Here is an 18718-nt window from a genome sequence, read left to right as displayed (position 1 = left end):
AGCCTCAGCGCCGGGTATTTGGCGCTCACGCTTTACTGAGAGTAGGAAGTCTACATGATCGAAATCGAACTCAGATAAAGCGTACGAATTTGGATTTTATTTCAACCACAGCGTTGAAATAGCTCTCAGGTTCTGTACAATATTTTCCAGACTGTTAATTGTTTTTCTTATAACATGACTGAAGCTTCGATAGTTAAACCAGTTCAAGTTTCAATTACTGTTATTACTATTTTGTTCAATTCCACGTCCACAAATCATTAAACTGTACACCTAATTGGTGAATATCAGCAATCTCCAAAGGTTCCATCTGTTCTAATGTGCTATGCACATTATTTTAGATGATTTGAAAGAAAAAAAGTAGATAGTACCTATACGATTCATTTCATTCCATACTGTTACATAAATAAATATCATTTTCATAAAATTACTACATAATCTTCATCTTCAAATTACTACTTAAATAATCATCATCAACCATCGTCCCTTCGTATCCAAACAATGATGCAAAGAGAATACTAAGTCTTATCATAAGCCTTCAACCATAAAGAACCAACAGTTAATGCAAGAAATTATGTACAAAATGAGAGAATACAGATGGTGACGTTAAAGATTAAGGAAAATATTACTGGGAAAGGGAAGAAGGAAAATTTCAAATAAAAGAAATAAATAGGGTACCGCAAAGAGTTAGTACAGATGTACTGAGGAAAACACAGTACGAAAGAAAGTCACATATAATGATATAAGAAAACATAACTGAAAAACATTCTACCTTGCATTTCGTCCGCCACTTTTTGTTCTCAGGAAATTTCGGCTAGTGACTGGTTTAAACTATTTTGCTAGCACATTTCCATGTTCGTTATAACTAACGTAGGAAAAAAAAAAAAAAAAAAAACACTTTTTGCATTACATTCTACCAAATTTATATCAGTGACTCTGAGTCTGACAATAAACGACATGTAGACTTCAATATATTTAGAATTGTTTTAACAGATGCTTCTACTGTTTACTAATCTATGGGACAATTCAAAAAAACAAAGCCAGGCAGCTTCTGGAATAATTTTCGCTAAAATACATATGATGTCCCTTGCCCAACATACAAAGTACTACAAAATTGCTTCGATTGCTAGATACTACTGAGAGAGACAAACAAAATAGGTCAGAAAAAGAATTTTTCAAGTAAAAGCCTTTCTTCAGCCAACTTCAGGATATTTAAGTCACGTTTAATGATCATATTCATTTACAGCAAATCCTGGATATCACTCACACATGCAGATATCCTTCTCTACCCTTTTCAGCTTTTGCTACCTGCAAGAGCTAGATAAATAGGAATGGGAATAGCGTTACTTCTTTTGGAAAGTCTTTTAACTATGGCACACAAATTTGAAAAGCAATGTAGTGAAATTACTGCATGACAATCATTCATCTTTGAAACTGCATAAACTTCTTGATATCTCTAGTGTTTCCTGCATGCTTTTATACCTCTGCTTTATTTCGGTTTTTGTTTTTTCGGAAGCGCGCCCGACTACTTCTGAGAGGATATTATGTTTCCTCTGAAGTGAGGTGAACAATAACAAAAATTCACCAGCAGTTCCTTAAATGCTGATCTTTAGGTCATTCCCAGTGGGGAACAGAAGGACATGATTAACTTCAGTCCTTGGAAAAGCCTAATCCTCTAATCTTCTGCAAAACAAAAACAAAAAATAATAAGAATACGTTTCGTTTTGTGTTCAAAAACACTCAGCTTTCTATTAAACAAAAAAATAAAAAAAGAATACAATACTTCGTCATTTGAATTTAAAATTCTAAGCTTTTTATTATCGTTCTCTGAATTCAACAAAATTTTTCTCTAGGCGTTCTTTTTCTTATTTACTCTGTATAACTCTTAAATCCACGTTTCCTCTGTATAACTCTTAAATCCACGTTTAGGGGGCTAATATCAAATTTTAGCCCCCTAAATTATTTCACCGAGGAAATAATTATACTTTATTGTGTTAAAAGAGTCAGAATTAATCATTTCTCTGCTAGCATAGTTATGTTTGTGTATAAGCAATTCCTGTTGGCGCGATTTTTGCACAGCGGTTTTACCTCATTCAAAAGGTTCGCAATTTTATTTTCTCACAAACAAGAGATGAATTAAAAAATCCTAATGCTCAAATGGGTCCTAACAGTTCACTAAAAGACTTACAGGAAGCAAGCCGCACAAATTGAGGCAGGTCTATTAAGATTAATTTCTTAATAAGACACATTGCTTCCATTTTCGCTATGTAATTGTTTTAAATAAATAAATAAATACAAATATACTGCACTTACATAGCAGACAGATAAGATAACCTCTTAACTATTAAAAACATTAAACCGATAATTCTGCTAAGTGAAATAATTTAAGGTATTAAACTATGTGCTGGTCACGTAAAATACTTTATGATAGTGAACTACGATTTCGCTGAATACTGGATAACTACTGTACATCTGGTGAACTACTCAAATATCACTTTAAAAACCTAGACTTTAAAAAGAAAAGTAATCAGGTTAATTAACGGTTCTCCATAACAATTCAGTTCCACTATACTATCACGAGTGACAATTCTCCAACCGAGTGACAAGTGCTTTCCACTTGTCATTCGTTTGGGGAAGTCTACATTCGAATCCCGTCAGGAACTGGATGAATTCTTAAAAGTCGCAGTCCAGGCTGTAGCTAGCCGATTTTAGGCGAATTATTCTGGGCTTTTAGGCGCCTTAGCATATATGCATAAGCACCTATTGCCTTCCCAATGCCCGTCCGCCCGCATGTAATAACTTGACTGCTAATGGATGGACTTTCATAAAATGTTATATTGGCTTTTTAGAAAGATTTATCAAACAATCCCAAATTTCATTAAAATAGGACCAGCAAAATCCTGCAATTATTATTACTTTCTTTTTTTTTTTTTATATATATACATATTACATACGGTACCCATTTATCGTATGTTGGAGCTGAAGCACTAGATATTATATTTTTTGCAGTGCGCTGACTGGAGGAATGAATGGACAATATAGCGAATACGAGAAACGATATGCTATCAGTTCATGTATTAAGACCAGTTGTTGCTTTTTTGCTCCTTTTTTTTTTTTTTTTTATAAATCGCGTGTTATTATTATTTGTTAACGCTCCTGAAACGTAATGTTACATTTAGTAATTTTTTTAAGTGTTACATTTAGTAACTTTTTAAGCGTACACAATATACAAATCGGCTGATGAACACACTTTTAAACAGACATGATGAAGCCAAATGAACCGATTCGCTATGACTAAAGTAGTTGATAAGCCAAAAATCCACAACCAACGATAATAAATGACACTTTTCATAAGCTCAATCACCTCACACGGGCGCTCAGGTTGATGAACTTTCTTTGAGAATACAGACATTGTAAAAATCACGTAGGAATTTGTAATTTTTTTTTTTTCTGAACCAGTAGATTCACAACTACAAAGAGCTATTGGTCTTAAAATCGAATAAGAGCATTGTGAAATTGGGAAGGTGAAAGAATTTCTCTAAAATAAAAGTACAGCAGAGTCGTCGTAAAACGAAATAAAATAAGATCTACAAGGGAATGTGAACATAATTTTTGTTATGTAGAAAGATAAAAAAATAAGAGGCCATCGAAAACCGTAACCATAAGTTTTAAAACACTTCGTCAACTGACGCCAGAATTAAAAAAAAAAAAAAAAAAACAGAAATTTTTACCTCAAAATCGCCTAATAGCCCAGCTGATCTCTCTCTCTCTCTCTCTCTCTCTCTCTCTCTCTCTCTCTCTCTCTCTCTCACACACACACACACACACACACACACACACACACACACACACACACACACACACACACACACAATAATAACCAAAAACGAGCCATTTTACACATTAATAAATATCAAATCATGAAAGTACGAAATTCTTAAAAATGGCTTTTGACAACCTCAACTGCAAAATTTTTGAGCGAAAATACAGAATTGTTGATGCACACTATACAAATACAGGAAAATGCATTTGTCAAAATGAGTGGTCAAATCCGTAATATGTTCATTACCACTACAACTGTCAGATGTGAAAGGAAATGACTCTTCACATGATATATTCGAGCAATACTACCAGAGATGAGAAACTTAACCTTTGATCTTGATTACATTACGTCATGTACAATAAGCAACGTTTCCTTGATACAGATTTGTTATACGATAACTGGATACTTTAGCTTAATCATTCATCGAAAGGCCAAGAAGTGGAAAAAATTACTCATAGTCATATGTTCCTACGGAAACTTCAGTGGAAAATACAGATAACGGAATGGATTATGGGGCAATTTCGCACTCTGATTGCAATTTGCTGAGTGAAACAAAAGACGAATTCCATTTAGAACTGTAAACAATTTTTAAAATATGTAATATCTCAAAGAACGCATTCCAGGATTTAAAAAAAAAAAAAACAGTATGAGAAATCAAAGCTGCAGAAAAATGTTTTTAAAAAAAAAATTAAAAAAGCATAAAATGATACTTTTCATTTTCAAAACTGGTTCACTGACCTTTTTCGAATTTTAAACAAAGGCATGCATACAGGGATTATATCCAATCCCTTCCTCCTTATTTATTTATTTTATTTTATTTTTTCCGGTTATCTTCACGAGCGTACTCTCAAACTTCAGAATTTCAGAACCTACATTAACTGTTCAAATGCATACGGAACATTTTACTGCGAAACATCATTAAAAAATCGAATATGGTATCTACATTTATTATGTCAACGCAAGATAACATCGAGCTTGCAACTGTAACTTGTTGCAAAGAATTTCACATAACTGCCAATAACTTACCAGAATATTCTACATACAGTATGTCTATAAATTATTTACCTAAGATGTATTTAAGGGCTTATGCCTCAGGCTGCAAGAGAATTAGACGACGTACAAGTTAGTGAAAATGCATCATATTAGTACACAACTAAACTCTGAATTAGCAAATTTTTGCAAAGGCGGCATCGTTTAAGTTATATCTCATATTGTGAATACCTTCACAACGAGTTGCCATGATATTGCACTACTTCGAATAAGTAACGCTTCACCAAAGGAGAAGACTGTTGTTACTTATTCTCAGCGGATATCACCACCAGACGACACCGTTTCAAGGCTATTTTGTATATGTGTGGGATAATAATTCTACTATCCACTTGTCCCTATTAGACTTAGAAAAGCAAAAAAGTAGAGGGAAAGTAATAGTAGGAGGTTTTTTTTTTTTTTTTTAAGAGCATTAGCAACTAAGGCCATATTGCTCTGGGAATATGCGGTAGTCATTCCCTGACCTTTCCGCATCCTCCGTATTTGGTGGTCACGGGCTCGAACCCCGGTCTAATCAAGAAGCGTGTGCTACGCACTGCTGCTCCTTCCCACCTGGCTACGGAGGCGCCTAATAGTAGGAGTGGAAAAGAAACGGTGTAGAAGAATGAGAGGGGCAATAATTCCTTTAACTCAAACCCCTCAAAAACTCCTCGAATAGGAAACGCTTCCCCAGTGGAGAAGACTGTTGTTACCTATTCTTGGAAACTCCGGACATCATCAGGCCCTGGTGACCATTTCGGGGACATTTGGCCCTTCTTCGGTGGGTGGGCAGGTACCCTAGTGATGTAATGATGGCAAAACGGTTATGAAGTATAACTCCACAATATGAGAGATGCCTGATGGTGTATAAGATGAATTAAGACTAATTTGCATTAAGGGCTTACGCCTCAGGCTGCGAGAGAATTAGACTACGTAAAGTTAGTGCAAATGCATCATACAGATAAACTCTGAATTAGCAAATTTTTGCAAAAAATGATGTAATGACAATATATCTCATATTGTAATTACGTCACTAGGGTACCTACCCACACACCGAAGAAGGGCAAAATAGCCTTGAAACGGTGCCGTGTAGGTGGTGGTATCCGCTGAGAATAAGTAACAACAGTCTTCTCCTTTGGGGGAAATGATTTGGCTGACACCGGAGCCAAATCAGCAATTCCCAATAATAATCGCTTCCTGTCAGTCCCCCTATACAGACTACAGGCAAATAATACACCAAAATATATACTCCCAATGGCAGGATTCGTGGAATAGACAGACTACGAACGAATTATATCCTATAAAGCCTGTAATTGAACCGTAGCAGTCTAGTCTGCGCAGGAATCGTAAGGAGGAAGTTTTTCTTGCCCGGACCCGCATAGGACATAGTCATTTGACGCATTCGTATTTGCTGAGGGCTGATGATCCCCCTATGTGTGAGTCCCGTGACACAATTTTATCAATCAGACACATTTTAATTGACTGTCCAGATTTTAGCAATATCCGTTTTACCGCTTTTAATCATCTGATTGAGCCGTATACACAGTCAGATTTTATCCGACAATGACAATGTGTCTGCTGTTTTTAGCTATTTAAAATCAATAAACGTTTTTACTTGTATTTAAAATTTACATGTTATTGTTATTTCTTTATTGATTTATCTTTTATATATTTGTTATTAAATAACTCCTCTTATTATTTTATTAATATTTGTTATTAAATATCTTGACATGATGACCTAACTAATTAGGTCACTGAAAGCTTAAATTTTTATATATTATAGCCTTAGTTGCTAATGCGCCAATAAAAATCCAAACCCAATCCAACCCTTTGGTGAAGCGTTACTTATTCGAAGTAGTGCATATCATGGCAACTTGTTGCGAAGGTGTTCACAATATGAGATATAACTTAAACGATGCCGCCTTCGCAAAAATTTGCTAATTCAGAGTTTAGCTGTGTACTAATATGATGCATTTGCATTAACTTGTACGTAGATTATTTACCTGATTATGAAGCTCCCTTAAAATATTACTGTAATAGATATTGTAAAACGGGTTGCTGCTCTTAAAAAAGCAAATCAAAGAATTTCTTATCACATAACCGTACTTCAGAAACCTCCATATGGGCTCCTTTGGTAGCACGTAGAATGCCAAGACGGTAGCCGATTTTATTCCATGTGTTTTGAAGCATATCAAGAAATGGAACTCACTGCCTGTTCAATCCGATCTTTTAACTCTGTGACGTTAACTTTTTTTTTTTTATACGCCTTGTCCTGTAGGAATCCCCTACAAAGAAATCTATAGGGTGATATCCGAGGAGGCCATGGAATGGGACCATCCTGACAGACCCATCGGTTAGGAAATTTTTTATTGAGGAAATTGCGAACATGCAATCTCCAGGGTGGTACCCCATCATACATAGAACACATGTGGCTCCAAATCTTCCAGCTGAGGTGCAGCATACAATTCGTGTATATCTTGGTAATTTGAGAAGTTCATGGTGTTTTCGTAGAAGGAAAATGGCCCAATCGGACTGAAGGACAGTGCGCAATATACGTTTACCTTGGGACTATCACGCTCGTCTTCACAAATTGAATCAAGATGTTTAGATTATTATAAGCGACAATTGTGTCTGTAACTTTACCAGATGGGTGGAATGTCGCTTCATCACTGAAAAAGACATTTTCCAGAAAGTGCTCATCATCTATACGGTTGAGAATGTGAACAGCGAATTCCTCTCGTTGTGGTTTATCGTGAGGCTTAATTTTCTGGATGATTTGCACTTTGTTAGCATAAAATTTCAATCTCTTGCGAACTACCCTGTGCAATATTGCTCTCAGTATTTGCAGCTGTAGGCTTGCCCAGTGGAAAGATTTTGTAGGACTTCAGGTAAACACTTCCTGAATTTCCGAAACTTTATCTGCAGATACACTAGGCCTACATGCTCTTTTCTGGTGCAGCACAATGCCAGTTTCTTTAAACTGTTTCAACCATCGCCTTTCCACCATCGTGGATATTTGGTATCCCACAACCACAACACGCACACTGCTTTCTCCTGCAGTCTCTATTTTAATGCTGCTGTACTGTCACAATACTTGCTGGGATCAAGGTTGCCCACAGCGCTGGCCCTTAGGCACCCTTATTAAGCTGTATCAAGAGAGGAGTAGACCGATCGCGTACAACGGACCAAGACAGGACATACACGCATAGCAACAAAAGGGCCATATGCAACAAGGTTCACAAGGCAGAAAGCTTTTGTGATTCATGCAGAATGTACGCAGCATAAAAAACAAGCTTCGCTCCCTCCAGAACCTCCTTTTTCTTGATGAGTTGGATATCATTTGTCTTACTGAAACATGGCTATCGGCGGATAGGCAGCGTGACCTTGTGCCTCCCAACGCTCCCTACAAGAACATTAGGAATTCAAGAAACCCCAGACGGGGTGGTGGTGTAGAAATCATTTTTAACAATCGTTTTCAGCCAATAAGGACAAGAGTAAGCCAGTCGAACAACTTTGATGCAATCTGTACAACGCTGAGGAGTCCTCTTATTCAAATTCAGTGCTGCCTGGTTTACATCCCCCAGATCACAATGAAGACTCTAGATCTGAGCTGCTCACCTGGTTGGCAACAAACTTAGTACCTAGAACTCCAACTGTAGTTGCGAGTGATTTCAACTTGCCGATCCCTAAGCACGAAAATGCTCTTGAGGGCATTTAGGTCACTCTTCGGACCTTTGACCTTACACGGTTCTTAACGCCGACTACTAGAGGAGGCCAAGCACTCACCCTAATATTTCATAAGCTACCAGACATCAAGCTCCTGCCTAGCAATTTCCAATTTCAATCAGATCACCTGCCAATTGCATGCCAGTTATCCATGCATGGTAATTCCCCTGAGTTACCTGATGAGTATGCTGCTGAACTGCCTAGGGTTGCCTTCTCTACTAAATATCTCAAGCCAAACATCATTTTATAGTGCTTGAGCGGATTTGACTGGGGATGCCTCTATTCTGAGTCGATAGAGGATGCCACTATGGCCTTGTCCAAACAATTGAAATTAATTGCACTCCGTGGTGTATCCAAGAAAGTTAGGTGTATCCAAGAAAGTTAGGATTTGTAGCAAGTCGAATCGGTGTTTTAATAAGGAAACCAAGATGGCTTTCATCAGGAAGCAGAAGGCATACCAGAAATGGCAGAAATATCAACTTTCCTCAGACCTCACTATATTTAAGAAAGAAAGAGCTTACTTCCTAAAAAAGAGAAGACAAGTCTTAAACCAAGCTGTTCTTGATAGGTTGAAGAGGGGTAAAAGGATTCTATCACACCAGACAAACCATCATATCATTGATCAAAAGCTTATCCAGGAATGGGTACAGTGCAACCTCCTGCAGGCAGATTTTCCAGATCCAGATTCCTCCCCCTCACAGAAGGACTGGTTACCTAGGGCACAGATGAACGACATAGAAATATCTAGGGAGACGCTGATTGATGTCATCAACAAATTACCTAACAAAGTTACTGTAGGACCAGACGTTTTCCCATTATTCATAGTAAAAATATGCAGCATATACATTGTTGACCTTCTACTCCACATTTTCAGACGAATCTTACAATCTGGAAGAGTTCCATCAATTTGGAGATCTTACCGTGTCAAGCCTATACCAAAGATTAGAAAACCAAAATTTCCGAAGGATCTGCGACCAATTTCCATCAATTGCTCTCTACTTAAATTCTTTGAAAAAGCGATTCAGCCAGCAACTGCCCAGCATTGCTTTGGTCACAGGCCCGAGTACCTTCATACCGTTCTACACAAGAGATCAACTACCAATTTTCTAGATACCCTCTTCAGAATCCAACAGGCCATCAATAACAAATCCCAGATTGACATCATCTTCCTGGACATTAAATCGGCATACGACAGAATATAACTACCAGCTCTCTTTACTATTCTCGAGCACTACTTCCGTCTGGCAGATACTTCGCTACAAATCTTGAAGTCCATCCTACTTCTCAGACATCTGTCTGTTACTGTCAACGACTTCCAGGTAACTTTCGACGTCACAAGAGGCATCTCGCAAGGGAGTGTGCTTTCAACAATCCTCTTCACAGCAGTTTTGGAACCTTTCCTACTATGTAATTCTAACTTTGTCTCTTATGTCGATGATCTGAAGTTCTACGTGAGTTCAAACCATCCTGATCAGATCCTTGATATTAACCAACAGGCCTGTACACAGATAATGAAACTGGAAAATTATCTAGCCATAATTGGGTTGAATTTGAACCCTTCTAAATCTGCTCAACTACCGATAAAAAAATAAAAAAAAAAAGAAAGAAAAGAGTTAAAAATGATGTTCAAATCTTCGTTGGCTGGGAAAGGGTACAAAGGGTAACTTCCCACACAGACCTAGGCCTCACCTGGAATGTTGGACTCACCTTCCTGCCAGGATGAAACAGAAGACGTACGCGGCACTTTGGGCAGTGCGTCAGGAGCTCGTCGGTGTGCATCAGCCAGCGCTGCTTTGTCGGTACATCCTGAGGTGCATTACCCCTATCCCTCTCTACGCATCTGAAAATTGGTCACCTGCTCCTGCCTCCCACCTAAAAAAGTACCTAAGTCTGGAATACTGGTTGCTCAGATAAATAAATTTTCTGTTTATACTCCGGGACGACCAAACGGTCAGAGGAGTTTACAAGATACACAGAATACAAGAAACAGCACCGTATTCAGCAGTCACGGGCTTGAACCCCGGTCACTCAAAGCACGTGTACTTATGCACCCGCGCGCCTGACCACTAGGCTACGGCGGCCATGGATGAACAGGGCGGTGGGTCACCCTTTTACTATCTCTAGATCCATCCTCCAAGCTAATCTAGGGACCACTCCCTGGAGACTTTTCATTACGACAAGAAATGCACTCATGCTAGCACGGCTTATCACAGGCCGAATAGATGCTCCATCTGTATCCCCGTTAATCTCTGGCCAAAAGAAGACAAGAGGTGAACGCCGCGACTCCTGCCACCCTCTGCGGTTTACACTTATAAACATTGATTCCCTTAGGGGCATGTTTCCAGCCAACTGTCTCCAAATCTACAATAAACTGGGCATCAACCCTGATAAGTTCTGTGAGGAAAAACTTTACAGTAAGGAATGCCTCAAGAACTGTTACCAACAATTGAACCTGTGACGAAACCTACACCTGGTCTTTTTGCCTGCTGAATTTCTTTTTTTTTTTTTTTTTTACTTCTGATGTCTATTGCTATAAACTCTGTTTTTATTTCAAGTGTATATAAGTTCAATTATGTAAATATCTAGGGTCGAGCACGCATGTACTCTTGTACATTGTACATGTGGTTCCTCGCACCTCAGTATATAAATCTCTCACCCTCCTGGCACACTGCCGTCCCGGGATAACCCACAGTTTCTTGTGGTTATCCCGTCCCGTCTCAGGATAATAACAATAAAAACTCAATGGGTTGCTTTGATGACTGCAGCAAACCATTTTCCGTAATACTACGGAAAATGGTGTGCTGAATAGTGAAATTTTAATCGAACTTCATAACCAGGTGAATGATTTATAAACACCCTGTATTTTTCTAAATCAAACTAATGAAGCTTAAGTTACAATTTTTTGAAACAAGATGAATAACAAACGCCATTTTATATGAAAATTAACCCCCCTCAAGAACATCCTACGATCCATGTAACATGTACTGTTAATGTTATTTAGACCTGAGTGTGAACACGAGTTCTAAACGATGGGTGGTGCTCAAAATCAACGTGGCGGCCATCTTGTTTCAATATGGAAGATCCAGTTAAAAATATTCAAGCTCTTTTTTGTGATGCCACCTATGGATATCAATTGTCATCTCTAATAGTAATAGAGGCATGTGATGCAAGAAAGAAAGCGTATGATCTTATGCAGCATCAGCCAAAAAAAAAAAAAAAATCCACACAACCACTCAATCTCAAAGTTTGTCCAGTTCCTCCTTGAATTTATTTAAGCTCTCAACTTCCACAACGACAGGTGGAAGTTTGTTCCAGCAATTAACCACCCGCTGACTAAAAGCAAATTTCCGCACATCTATTCTACATCTGTCTTTTCTTAATTTGAATTTATGCCCCTTAGGTTCGTAATCTGAACAAGTGGATGGATCCCAACAGAATTCAGCGTGCTCAACCCATTCAAGGCCTTATACACCTCAATCAGATCACCTCTTAGGTGCCTAGTCTCCAGTCATTGCAATTTGCAGAACTTAAGCCTCTCTTGGTAAAAGGACCCCTTCGTTTCCCTCACCAATTTTGTTGCCCTTCTCTGTACACGCTCAAGCAAATCTACATCTTTCCTAAAATGAGGCCACCAGACCTGTATGCAGTACTCAAGGCGTTGCCTGACCATTTCCTTATACAAAGCGATAATCACCTCCTTTTCCCTGCTATCAAAATTCCTGTATATCATTGACAAAACCCCGTGACCTGCTCTGGCAGCCTGCCTGCATTGCTCAAAAAACTTCATATCTGACTGCACAATTACTCCCAGGTCTTTTTCATTTTCTACCATCCTAAGTGTAGTACCACACAGTTGGTACGTTTCTCTGGGGTTACTTCTACCCATATGCAGTACTTTGCATTTGTCAATGTTAAACTTAAGTTGCCACTTCTCAGCCCATCTGCTCAAATTTTCTAGATCCTGTTCCAGTAGCATACTGCCATTACTGTCATTAACAACCCTGCCAACCTTTGTATTATCTGCAAACTTCGACATTAAGCCTGATATACCTTCATCAACATCATTGATAAATATACAAAACAACAGTGGGCCCAACACCGAACCCTGTGGGACTCCACTAATAACATTAGTCCACGAAAACCAGCATCCATTGATTACCATTCTCTGTGAGCAAGGCGCCTCCGTAGCCAGGTGGGAAGGAGCAGCAGTGCGTAGCACACGCTTCTTGATTAGACCGGGGTTCGAGCCCGTCACCACCAAATACGGAGGAGGCGGAAAGGTCAGGGAATGACCATCGCATATCCGGGAGCAATATGGCCTTAGTTGCTAATGCTCCTAAAAAAAAAAAAAAAAAAAAAAAAAAAATAACAACAACTCTGTGAGCATAAGCCCAAGTCTTGATTGTTGACTTTCCGACTACCATCACTGACGAGAAATTCAGAGCGTCCTCAAAGACAAAAATTGAACATAAGACGTGCTTACAATTTTCAAATTAAAGTATTATTGAAAAATTATTACAAACACGTAGGCACAAGTTTAGAGAAATATTCTGTTGTGGATTATTAATACAAAAAATAGTAAAAAATGCGAATTTCACCTCATAAAATAGTGTAAGACACCATTCAGAGTATCTCCATCCCTACAGAGGCACGAAATAAATAAATAAAATAATAAATAAATCGAAACGTTGAAGTGATAGGAAATTCAGAATTCTTTGAAAATGTAGCCACGTTTACTATATGCTTTTCACAGAAAGCTCTTAAACTAACCAATCATAAACAACATGGTTAGAATTTTTAAGTTCAAAGAAAGCTAGATGAAAAATTTCCCAATTAAGGAAGATAACTTACATCTTCAAAAATACATTATGTTCGACATTTTCGTATCAACCAACATACGTAGGTGCAAACTGCATGCATCACTTTAAACGAAGAGACTAGCCTCCTAAAATAAAAAGCTATGCAGCTTCTATTACCCACAAATTTTATACTACCTTATTCTGTATACAAATCGATATTTTTTTGAATTTGTAATATTCTTTTAGCTCTCTTCTGTTCATCATTTTCATCCCTTTACTCAACGTTTAAACTATCCTCCTTTGGAAAAGCTAAATCATTAACCATCCTGTTTTCTTAACGCCCATTTCATTCATAATAGTTTTCTTAACGCCCGTTGAATAAGTAGAAATTCATAACAGCGTATGACTGCTGTCTGCAAATATTTTGCTTTTGATTATTTTTAAATCTTTCAGTGCCTTGAAACATCACAAAATGTTGAAGAAATCGTTAACGATGTGTGTGGTCTTCAATGCAAACATGAAAAATGACAAAAATCTATATTCGAAGAGGTGTTATGATGATCTTTCGCTATGAATACCGTACTATTCTCAAGTAACACCGAAAAACAGCATGACTGTCTCCTTATTAGGATAAGAAGAAATTTTTGTTTGATCTTGTCTCCAACAATGATGAGTTTGTTTTGATGATTACGGCATGAAAAGGGGGCTTTACCTCTCCCCTTATCCCACACATCAGTTTAAATTTTACTATACTTTATTAGGAGATCAACATATCTGATCGTAGATGGCTACAGTCGTTGAACAACCTTCTTTTATTTCAACTTAAACCTAATGCATTAGCAACAGGTTCCACATTCTATAACCAGTTGCCATAAATAAGCACGTTGAAAGCTACTGCGATGTTTTGCATAAAGAACTAGCCGTATAATTGGCTTTCTGCTTCCATGCTGCTCAGACATGCTTCGTCTATGACGTGAGCGACATACCGTTTAAAATAAAAGTTAGTTTAACTATGTTGTAGAGAGTTCTTGTAGGAGCAAATGTGAAGTGTCACGTCTAACAATAATGAAAAATAAACTTCTTCAATAAAAATCCTAATATAAGATTAAAAGCTAATCTCTACATAACAACTAATGATAACAAAATATTGACATTACCCGAAAACTTTATGTGAATGGGAAGTTAAAATATGGAGATTAGATATTCCGATGGCTGTATGACTTGATAATCAGCTTCTTTCCCCCGATCTAGATCGCGTAATACTCTAAAAGCGGAGTGATAAAATTTCGTTCCGACTTCTAGGTTAAAGATCCATCCAGAATGAGTACAATGAAAAGTATTATTTACCAAGTTTCTCTGAAAAATAAACACCCACAATGAGGAGGCAGGTACCAGACTGTACGATCGGGTGCAATAATAATCAGCATGTGACTCAGTTCCGAGGTGTTTCACAGCATCAGATAAAGCAGAATGACACAGCAGTAAACATAGGAATGGCAGAAATCTTCACATATAATACTTAGAAATTTGTAACGGGTCACCTAAGTTGGAATATTAGCATAGATCTTGATTTTCCAACTAGTATTTGTTCTTACATATTAGCAGGACACACACGTAACTACAGCGAAACAATACAATAGAAGATATGCCCTATGCTCTTCACAGGATCATGAGACTGGAAACACCACGATTCTGGCAAGAGACCAACTATATGTCATGAAAGAAATAAAACAAAACTCACATGCAGTATCTGAACAGCATTTCCTTCATAAAGTGAGAATCACATGATAAAAGTAAGCCAATATAAATCTTTGACAACAATTATCAAGACCACTGCAAGCCTCCAACAATGGAAAATTACTGAGGAAAAAAAAAGTAATTGAATGGTAAGAGGAAGCTCAGAAATATTTATTTTAGCGAAATATCGTGGTATACAACACTCTCTCTCTCTCTCTCTCTCTCTCTCTCTCTCTCTCTCTCTCTCTCTCTCTCTCTCTCTCTCAAATAATCTGGAAAAGAATTCTAAATGCAATGCCATATGAGATGCACTTCTGAAAGCCAATATTGGTTTCAGATCAAAATGCATAATTCATTTTCCACGTGACTTCCCCTGATTTCCATTTTGAATAATCGTGTAGGTAAAAAGAAAAAAAAAGGCTGCATTTTTGCATGGAATGCTACGCAATTAGGGCTAGCAATATCGTCACCGCATAGCTCATGGTGAGAAGTTTGGGCGTTATTTTTCACCTCAAGGTTTTCAAAAAGCTGTGAACGTTAATTTACTTTTTTTTTTATTTTATTTCATTTTGATAAAATAACTGATGTGAAAGCTAAACATTAAAATGTAACTCGATAATGGTGTGTTTATCGAAATCAGAATAAAGGGGAGGGGAGAAACGACCGCGGTTTTGGAATAAAAATCATTACGTCATAATGAGAGGCTTACTAAAAGTTATTTTTCTTTACTTTTTTTTTTTTTTTTTTTTTTTTTACCTACGGCTCCCCGTCATTTTGTGAAAGGTATGTGCTAGTATACAACATATTTTTTATGCTATTCTTAGTGTTGCTAACTTAACATTTCAATAAAACCAGGCAGATATCGGTCTAGTTTATCCACAAATTCCGGTTTCGCGTCAATTACTTGAAAGTCGATAAATAATAAAAATAATAACAATAATAAATTTTTTATATACTTCTGGATGGCCACATGGGATCAGAGCAGTTCACAAAATAGAGAAAACAGAAGAACACTGCCGTATTTAGCAGTCACGCTTGAACCACTGTCAACTCAAACGCGTGTACTGCTGTACCTTTATGTTAGCCATTTGGCCATAAAAAATTAAAAATCGGTTTTAAAGTGAGGAGTTGATATTACAGTACATAACAATATTTATTGTGATTCTGTTTATTTGTCAATTGTTTATGCAGTATTTAATAAATTGAACTGTAATTTACATTTTTAACTACTAGTACTTTTTTTTTTTAAGGATAAGAAGGATGGAGGAAAACGTGGGACAAGGAAAGTTTGGTTTCGGGAGGGGGAACAAGGGATGCAACAGATATGGTGAGATTGTTATTTGGTTTTTAGGAGCATTAGCAACTAAGGCCATATTGCTCCGGGGATATGTAGTGGTCATTCCCTGACCTTACCGCATCCTCCGTATTTGGTGGGCACGGGCTCGAACCCCGGTCTAATCAAGAAGCGTGTGCTACGCACTGCTGCTCCTGCCCACCTGGCTACGGAGGTGCCGATATGGTGAGAATGATGACAGAAAGACATTCAAAAGTGAACGAAAATGTATGTTTTATAGATAAGGAAAAGGCTTTTTGATCCGGAAAGGATAGAAATGGACTGGAAGGGCAGAATGATGATTAGTAAGTCATATTGGGTATAAAAAGCAACTGTCAGGAGAGGACAAGATGACACTGAAGTGGAGAGATAGAAGATGTGAGAGAGGGTGTGTCCTGTATCCCCGGATTTATTAATATGCATGTAAAAGAAATAGTTAGAGACATTTAGTAAATAAAATATAGATAAGGGAGAATTTTATGGGGATAAAGATGAGGGTGATTCAGACTGTTAGATTTGCAGATGATACTGGTGGCAGATTCTGAGGTGGAATAGAACCGGTGGACGAATATAAGTAGTTGGGGAGTCTAATTGTGAAAGAAGCAAAGAATGGCAGAGGAACAGAGGATGGAGTTCCATGAAATTTTATATTTAGCTATTTTAGAAAGATTTATCGAGCCGTTTGTTGCCATGCGCTTGGAGGAAGGAATGGGCAATATGGTAGATGCGCAGAAGCCATATTTTCTCAGCTCGTACATAAAAGTCATTGCTTTTTGCTCGTATTTTTTTCTTTCTTTTTTGTTACATACATTGAATTATTACTATTTGCTTATTATATTAATCACAGTAGAAAATGTGAAACATTTGATCTTTCAAATGTTATTAAAATGCAGGAAGAAATAAAGGACATTAAAAAATGTTGACTGCATACTTCAGGTATGTGTTGCTATTTGTGTATTTTATTAAATCATAGCATATCCGAGAAATAAGTGTTGCATTTCATTTTTTTAAAAAATCCAGAGAGGTGACCTAAAAGTATGTTCGGTGATGTGAAACAATCTTAACTTAAAATTAGTTAACTGATAAGTTAATTATTTATGTACTTTTCGCTCCTATTAATCACAGAAAAAGACAAAATGCAATTAATTTAAGAAATTGTTTTGTTTCCATAGGCTGAGTGGAGGAATGAATTGGTAATACAGTACAATGTGATGGACGCATAGAAATGAAAATGTTCTCGCGTAAAATCGATTGCTTTATGAGGAGCAGGGCTTTTTTTGTTATCAGTTTACTAAATATACACATCATGGATTATATTTTAATTATTATTAAATTGCAGGAAGAAATTAATAAAGTACATTACAAAAATGTTGACAGCATACAATCCGCAGGATGTCTTATTTGTTTAATTTTTTAAATCAAAGAGCGTGAAACAATTTTTGCATTTTAATTTTTATTAAAATTTAAAATATAACATTGAAAATTTAAAAAAGGTTGAAATCCAGAAAGATTTCAATCTTTGAAGTAAAGTATACAACAAAAAATAGAGTGAATATTATATTGAGGTATGTGCAGTTAAGTAAAAACAATTATTTTTATATATTAGTTAACTAACTGGCGGCAATTTAATTATTTATTTACTTTTTACTTCTTTTAATCACATAAAAAGGAAATTCTATTTAAAAAATTCGAATGCATTTGAATTGCACTGCAAACATTATATAACTTGTTGGATATTCTCATTTGGAATTAAATCAGCAAATCATCCAGTATTCTGCAGCTATAGCAACACTTGACCGGATTACTGATCCATAAAGAACAGCTGGTTATATTGTTCTATAAATATACCTAAATTCTACATCCAAAGTACAAGACGCCAACTCATCGTTAGATTTAATAGCTACTCCGCTTAATAAATCACTATTCCTGATAAATAAGATAAGAAGAAAGAAGAAATTTTCTATCCTCTTATCTTATTTACAGAGGAAAAAGTACGTATGTTAGGATACTTCACTACTTTGATAAAGAAGACGGCTCGCTTTGCTTAAATTTAACTTAGAGTGAGTGTTATTCTTTATCAAACTTAGTAAGTCTCCAAATGTACTTTCCACATTCAAAGAAGTTATCAGCACTTCACCACTTGCTTAAAATAATGAAGTGCTGTCTTTACCCTATAATCGCAGTTTGTTTTGGGAGTGTAAATATTTTGCTTCACTTGAAAAATGAAAAGAACTATAATCGAAAATGCAGACTCGTTGTTGGTAGTAAGGTTCGCCG

At 36.9% G+C, this 18718-nt stretch overlaps 1 protein-coding gene across 7 annotated transcripts in view; it reads right to left on the bottom strand.

The window, feature by feature from the left end:
• LOC150091676 (uncharacterized) overlaps nucleotides 1-18718 on the bottom strand; it is a 480181-nt gene that overhangs the window by 414551 nt on the left and 46912 nt on the right. Inside the window, exon 1 of one of the 7 annotated variants that reach the window (XM_090376309.1) lies at nucleotides 14529-14619. The exons of the other annotated variants lie outside the window; for them this stretch is intronic. The gene's annotated coding sequence lies outside the window, so the exon portion shown is untranslated. Of the gene's footprint in view, nucleotides 1-14528; nucleotides 14620-18718 lie in introns of those variants that run through there. 7 annotated transcript variants of the gene reach the window in all.

Source organism: Mastigoproctus giganteus, chromosome 1 (assembly GCF_048544385.1).
Source record: "Mastigoproctus giganteus isolate SK-2022 chromosome 1, ASM4854438v1, whole genome shotgun sequence".
NCBI classification, from domain to species: domain Eukaryota; kingdom Metazoa; phylum Arthropoda; class Arachnida; order Uropygi; family Thelyphonidae; genus Mastigoproctus; species Mastigoproctus giganteus.
The sequence above is the reverse complement of the archived record's forward strand: the minus strand, read 5'-3'. Positions and strand labels throughout refer to the sequence as shown.